The sequence below is a fragment of the Triticum dicoccoides genome, chromosome 4A (assembly GCF_002162155.2).
Source record: "Triticum dicoccoides isolate Atlit2015 ecotype Zavitan chromosome 4A, WEW_v2.0, whole genome shotgun sequence".
Classification (NCBI taxonomy): domain Eukaryota; kingdom Viridiplantae; phylum Streptophyta; class Magnoliopsida; order Poales; family Poaceae; genus Triticum; species Triticum dicoccoides.
This window is the reverse complement of record NC_041386.1, coordinates 234,376,151-234,382,934: the sequence shown is the minus strand read 5'-3', so window position 1 is coordinate 234,382,934 and position 6,784 is coordinate 234,376,151.

Here is a 6,784-nt window from a genome sequence, read left to right as displayed (position 1 = left end):
CATCTTTAAATTGGTATGGTAACTGTTGTTGTAAGAGAACTCTGCATATGGCAAATTATCGTCCCAACTAGATCCATAATCTAGCGCACAAGCTCTCAGCATATCCTCCAAAATCTGATTGACTCTCTCGGTCTGTCCATCTGTCTATGGATGAAAAGTTGTACTGAATTCTAACCTGGTACCCAAAGTTTCGTGCAACTGCTTCCAGAATTTTGAGGTAAACTGGGTTCCTCTAACTGATAGATACTCCTCGGAACTCCATGCAGACATACGATCCTGGTCATGTATATCTTTGCCAACTTAGCACTGGTATAAGTGGTCTTTACTGGGATGAAATGAGCTACTTTCGTCAATCGATCAACTACAACCCAAATCGAGTCATAGCCTGAATGAGTCCTGGGTAATCCCGTGATAAAATCCATGCCTAGCTTATCCCACTTCCATTCGGGTATCGGCAATGGTTGTAACAATCCTGCTGGCTTCTGATGCTCTGCCTTTACTCTCTGACATACATCACAAACTGCTACATACTCTGCAATATCCTTCCTCATTCCGGTCCACCAGAAAATATCCTTCAAATCCAGATACATCTTGGTATTTCCTGGGTGAATTGAATACGGTGAGTCGTGTGCCTCTTGCAATATCAACTTCCTGATCTCCGGGTCATTGGGCACGTAAACGCGGTCTTCAAACCATAGGGTGTCATGCTCATCCTCACGAAATCCTTTAGCTTTTCCTTTGCTCAGTTTCTCCTTTATAGCAGCAATCTCTTTGTCAGCTTTCTGAGCTTCCCTGATTTTATCCATCAAAGTTGACTGAATCTCCAATGCTGCTACATAGCCTCTCGGAACTATTTCCAAACATAGTTCACGAAGATTTTCGGCTAACTCCCTTGGTATTTCTCCCGTCATTAACGTATTGACATGTCTCTTGCGGCTTAATGCGTCTGCTACTACATTAGCCTTTCCAGGATGATAATGCAATTTCATATCATAATCCTTGATAAGCTCCAACCATCTCCTTTGTTTGAGATTTAACTCCTTCTGCGTGAAAATTTACTTCAAACTCTTATGATCCGTGTACACCTCACAATGATTTCCAATGAGGAAATGTCTCCATGTCTTCAATGCATGCACTACGCATGCGTAGCATAATTCAACTCATGAGGCTTCAGTTGTCTTGAGGCATATGAAACAACTCTCCCTTCCTGCATAAGCACTGCTCCAAGTCCTCGACGTGAAGCGTCGCAATACACCTCATAATCTTTGGTCTGGTCCGGCAAAAGCAACACTGGTGAGGTAACTAAGCGTTTCTTCAACTCCTAGAAACTAGCCTCACATTCCTCTGTCCATATGAACTTGGTATCCTTCTTTAACAACTCAGTCATAGGCTTCGCAATCTTTGAGAAATTCTCAATAAATCTCCGGTAGTATCCTGCGAGTCCAAGAAAACTCCGGATCTCTCCAACTGTTGTTGGGGCTTCCCACTTGGTCACGGTTTCAACTTTAGTGGGATCAACTGCTATACCTTCTCCAGATATAACGTGTCTGAGGAATCCTACTTCCTTCAACCAAAACTCACATTTGCTGAACTTGGCATATAATTGATGTGCTCTGAGCTTTCCAAGTACCAAACACAAATGTTCCTTATGCTCCTCTTCATTCTTCGAATAAACCAGGATATCATCAATGAACACTACGACGAACTTATCCAAAAACTCCATAAACACTTTGTTCATCATGTTCATAAAATAGGCAGGTGCATTAGTCAGACCAAATGACATAACGGTATACTCATACAGCCCATACCTGGTGGTAAAAGCTGTCTTCGGAATATCATGTTCTCGAATATTCAACTGGTGGTATCCTGATCGCAGATCAATCTTGGAAAATACCTTAGCTCCTTGCAATCGATCAAACAGATCGTTGATCATTGGTAGTCGGTACTTGTTCTTGATCGTTACTTCATTCAATCCTCGATAATCAACAACCATCCTTAACGATCCATCCTTCTTCTCCACTAGAAGTACTGGCGATCCCCAAGGCGAAGAACTTGGGCGAATATATCCCTTATCCAGTAACTCCTTAATATGCTTCTTAATTTCCAACAAATCCTTTGCTGGCATCCTATATGGTCTCTTTGATATTGGCCCTGTGCCTGGCAATAGCTCAATCAAAAACTCAATATCTCTATCCGGTGGCATGCCTGGCAACTCCTCTGGAAATACATCAGGGAAATCCCTTACCACTGGTACTTCCTCCTGCACAACTCCTGTTAAGCAATTTACTTGAGTCCTCTTTGGCACATGCCGGGATACATACTTGATCCTTCTCCCTTCTGGGGTGGTAAGCAAAATTGACTTACTAGCACATTCAATATTCCCTTAATACTTTGATAACCAATCCATGCCTAATATCACATCCAATCCTTGGGATTCCAATACTATTAGGTCTGAGGGAAAAACATAGTTACCAATCCTTAATGGTAACCGATCACACCATAGACTAGCCACATACTCTGCTCCGGGCGAGGTTACTAACATGGGTGACCTAAGGGCTTGGGTTGGTAGGTTATACTTATCCACAAATCCCCTTGAGATGTATGAATGTGATGCACCAGTATCAAAAAGAACGAGTGCAGTAAATGACTTAACCAAAAGCTTACCTATTACTGCATCGGGCTGAGCTTCAACCTTCTCCACGCTAACGTGGTTCACCTGTCCCCTGTTAAAAGGGTTCGGCTTCTTCCCAGAACTTCCATTGCCATTTTGGCCTTCAGGACATTCATTGGCATAGTGTCCGGTCTTCTGACACTTAAAACAAGTGACTTGGCTTAGGTCCTTCTTGGCTGGGGTTGATGGTTGGTGCGATTCTGGCCGTTGCTTCCTCCATTGCCATTTCCATTCTTGGTGCCATTGTGATTGTGCGAGCTACCTCCTCCATGGGTATGCTTAAAATGTCCTCCCGGTCTAGGGGTAAAACGTGGCTTTTGCTGAGCTCCTGAATTGTACTTTCCTTGTCCATACTTCCTCTTGCGGTTCTCAATCTGCTATTGCTTCCCTTCAATCATAAGAGCACGATCTACTAACTCCTGGTAGTTGTTGAAGGTTGCTACCATCAACTGCATGCTCAACTCATCATTCAGTCCTTCCAGAAACTTCTCCTCCTTAGCTGCATCTGTAGCGACGTCATCTGGGGCATAACGTGCTAACTTACTAAAGTCCTCCACATACTGGCCAACTATCCTTCCTCCTTGGCGTAAGTTGCGAAACGCACGCTTCTTCATGGCCATAGCTCCTGCTGAAACATGTGCAGTACGAAAAGCCTGCTGAAACTGGTCCCATGTGACAGTCTCAACTGGGAAAGTGGCTGTGAAATTCTCCCACCATGATGCTGCGGGTCCTTCTAACTGACGTGCGGCAAACTTCACCTTCTCGCATCTGTGCATCCTGCTGTGGTCAACTCCCTAGCTGTCTTGCAGAGCCAATCATCTGCTACTATCGGCTCGGTGCTACTGGAAAACACCGGCGGATTTAGCCTAAGAAAACAGGCTAAGTGGTCAACAGGTGGTGGTGGTGGTGGTGGTGGGTTGTTGTTGTTGTTCCCCTGATTCTGATTCTGGACTAGCAACTGCATCAATGTGTTCTACTGCTGGATCAACTAGGTGAGCTCCAGTGGAAAGGCAAATCCGGGGTCACGTCTCGAAGGCATCTGAGGGTTTAGAAAAGATGAGATATAAGAATAGAGGGGGTCTAAAGAGAAAACACTACCCATATGCACATGAGGCAAAAACAAACAATTCACTTCAATCAATCAAACAAGGGCATACAATCGATCTATCTATCGCAAAAGTGCTCGGACTACTATATTTACATGGTGGACTACTACTACTGATGAGGTGGTCTACTAGAAATATTCTTCGGTCACAGACTCCATAATATCTGCTCCAGCTTCATCAACATAGTCATCATTGCTACTATCTGCTTCCGAGTCGGTGCCGTCGATGATGATGTAGTCTTCCGGGCTAATTTCCTGGGGTTCTTCGTCTTCATCTACTGGCGTAGGGCCTCCCATAAATACTGCTAGCTTCATAGTTAGGTCGGCATTCTTATCCACCAATACTTCAATTTCCTCTTCATAATCTTCACGTGTAGCCTTGAGTTCTTCCTCCAGTTCCTTGATTCTAGCCTTAGCCTTCTTCAGATCTATCATGTCAGCACACATCTGGTTCTCCTGTCGTGGATTGTGCTGGTTTAACTCCTGGATAAAAGCTGCAATTGATCTACCCTTCCGGGTGTTAATCATCTCCCAGTGCTCATCTCGGCGCCCACAAATCTGGTAGATAGTATCCTTGAGGTCCTTGCGGTAGACTTCTCCAATGCGTCCCATGGCGATGTGAGATGCCATGCTCTTTCCTAGACTCCAAGTTGGTACATCAAAAGAAAATTCTATGGGCTCAGTGACTGGCATGAACGTCCTTCCTGGAACTTGAACTTGAATCATCCAGCGCTCTTCTTCAGGTAAAGTGGCATTGTAGGTTCCTGTGAAGCTTGGTACTCCTATGTTCAGGTATCTAGTGACTTCCTTCAAGTGACGTCCAAAGGGTGTATCTTCATCCGGTTGTGTGAACTTGTTCCTTGCACCCACCATCCTAAAGAATAGAAAAGATGAGAGGTCAGAAGAGGAGAGAGTGAATAGTGATCTAGGTCTTTAGCTTAGTGGTCGTGTCCTACAGTCAGCGTGTGCTCTGATACCATCTCTATAGCGACCAGACCTCAAACAGTCTGATCTCTGTGCTCCGGTGTCATCCCTGGATCAGTAATGCTGACACCACACAGTACTAGGAGGATTTATAGCAGAGTAGCAATCACACACTTATTACATCGAGTGTCTCAAAAGAGAACTTATTACAATAAATATGGCTTAAGGCCATCTAATAACTATAGCAGCGGAAGGCTTGGAAAATAGGTGAGTCCATCACTCCAACGGCATCACTGAGTATAGAACCACGACCTAAAAACTCCTTAATCGTCGTCTGAAAAGTCTGCAACATTAACGTTGCAGCCCGAAACGGGTCAGCACATGGAATATGCTGGCAAGGTAACACATAGAGAGTAATGGAATGTAACAGCTATACTATATGCATATTTGGCTGGTGGAAAGCTCTATGGTTACAGTTTTGCGTAAAGCCAATTTTTCCCTACTTCAAAGGAATAAATTTATTTAACTATCAGGGTAGTTGTTAAACATTGAGAATGGTTGACAGCATTCTCAATCCCAATTAAGCATCATCATTAAACATAACCCAACAAAATTAATTTAGAGTAACATGTTGAGATTCACATGAAAATCCAAGTACTAGATACTCAAGATGTCCATAACCGGGGACAAGGCTAACCATGATTAGTTTATTACACTCTGCAGAGGTTTGCGCACTTTTCCCCACAAGACTCGATCGCCTCCATTTGGTTTCTCGCACTACATGGTGTTTGAGACGACGGATGACTGAGACATAGTCTTTCAGAAGCGCTAGCACCTTACGATCGGGTAGACCGTACCACCTACATCCCCTACATCTGCTAGTCTACCACTGTAAGAGTTCGCATGACTTAGTCAACTATGCTAGAGCCCATAATAGCTTATGGCTGCACACAGAAGTTTCTAGTATGAATAGTCTCATGATCCCTTTGAGCCTGGGTGGCGGTCCAAAAGAAAACAGGCAAGTCCTGGAATACCCAGGTGCCTCAATCCACCTAGATGTGTGTTTAAGTTGCCACCTTAGATAAACCTTTAATTAACAATCTCACATCTGTCATGGATATCACTCACCCAATCCACGTCTACTAGCATAGCATGGCATAATAAGCAAACGTAGAAGTAACTTCCAAAGGTTTGATAATTACAGGTAATAGGTACTACCTCATCTACTTCCCATCCCACAATTTAATTAGATTCTAATCATGCAATGTGTGAGGATTGATCTAATGCAATAAAACTGGGTAGTAGAAAAGGTATGATCAAAGTGTTACTTGCCTTGCTGATGATCCGCGAAACCTAACGATTCGAAGTAACAGGCGGCGCACTTCGGGTATTCTATCGCAAACAAACAAGCATACAATAAGTACTCATCTAATGCACAGGTAAAACTCAAATAAGAGATCTAACCAGAAGGTTCAACTTAAGAACTCCGGTTGGCAAAAAGAATCAAATCGAACGAAGCAATGAAAGTCAAGCGGCGAAAGAAAACAACTTCGTTCTAGTAATCTGGATCTAAGGCAAATTTTACAGTAGCAAAATCTTGTTTAAGTTGGTTAAATGGATAGAGGGTTTCGAGACGAAACTCTAGGCGCTTGAATCGCCTGATTCCGATAAACGAGCGAAAAGTTATACTAAAACGAAAATCGGATCAGGAATCGCGATGAGAAATATCGCGGATTTAATCCAAGAAAAAGAAAAACGACGAACGCCGATCTTTTTTTAACAACGGCACGGAAAATGAGGCGCGGCGAACCTCGGCGGCGGGATCCGGCGGCGGCGGACAACGGCGGCGGCGCGGCGGTGGCGGCGGCTTGGGGCGGCGGCTAGGGTTTGGGCGCTTAGGGTTTCTCCCCCGGGGGTGGGCCTCGGCTTATAAAGCCCCCCCCCGGGCCAGTGTTCAGGTCGGACACGGCCTGTTAAGTCGGTTCACATTTTTTTTAAAATTATTCCGCTTGGAAGAAAATTAAAAAGAAATACTAAACAGACTTCAAAAATTCCGTCACGGGCTTTTAAAATCAAGCCGCACA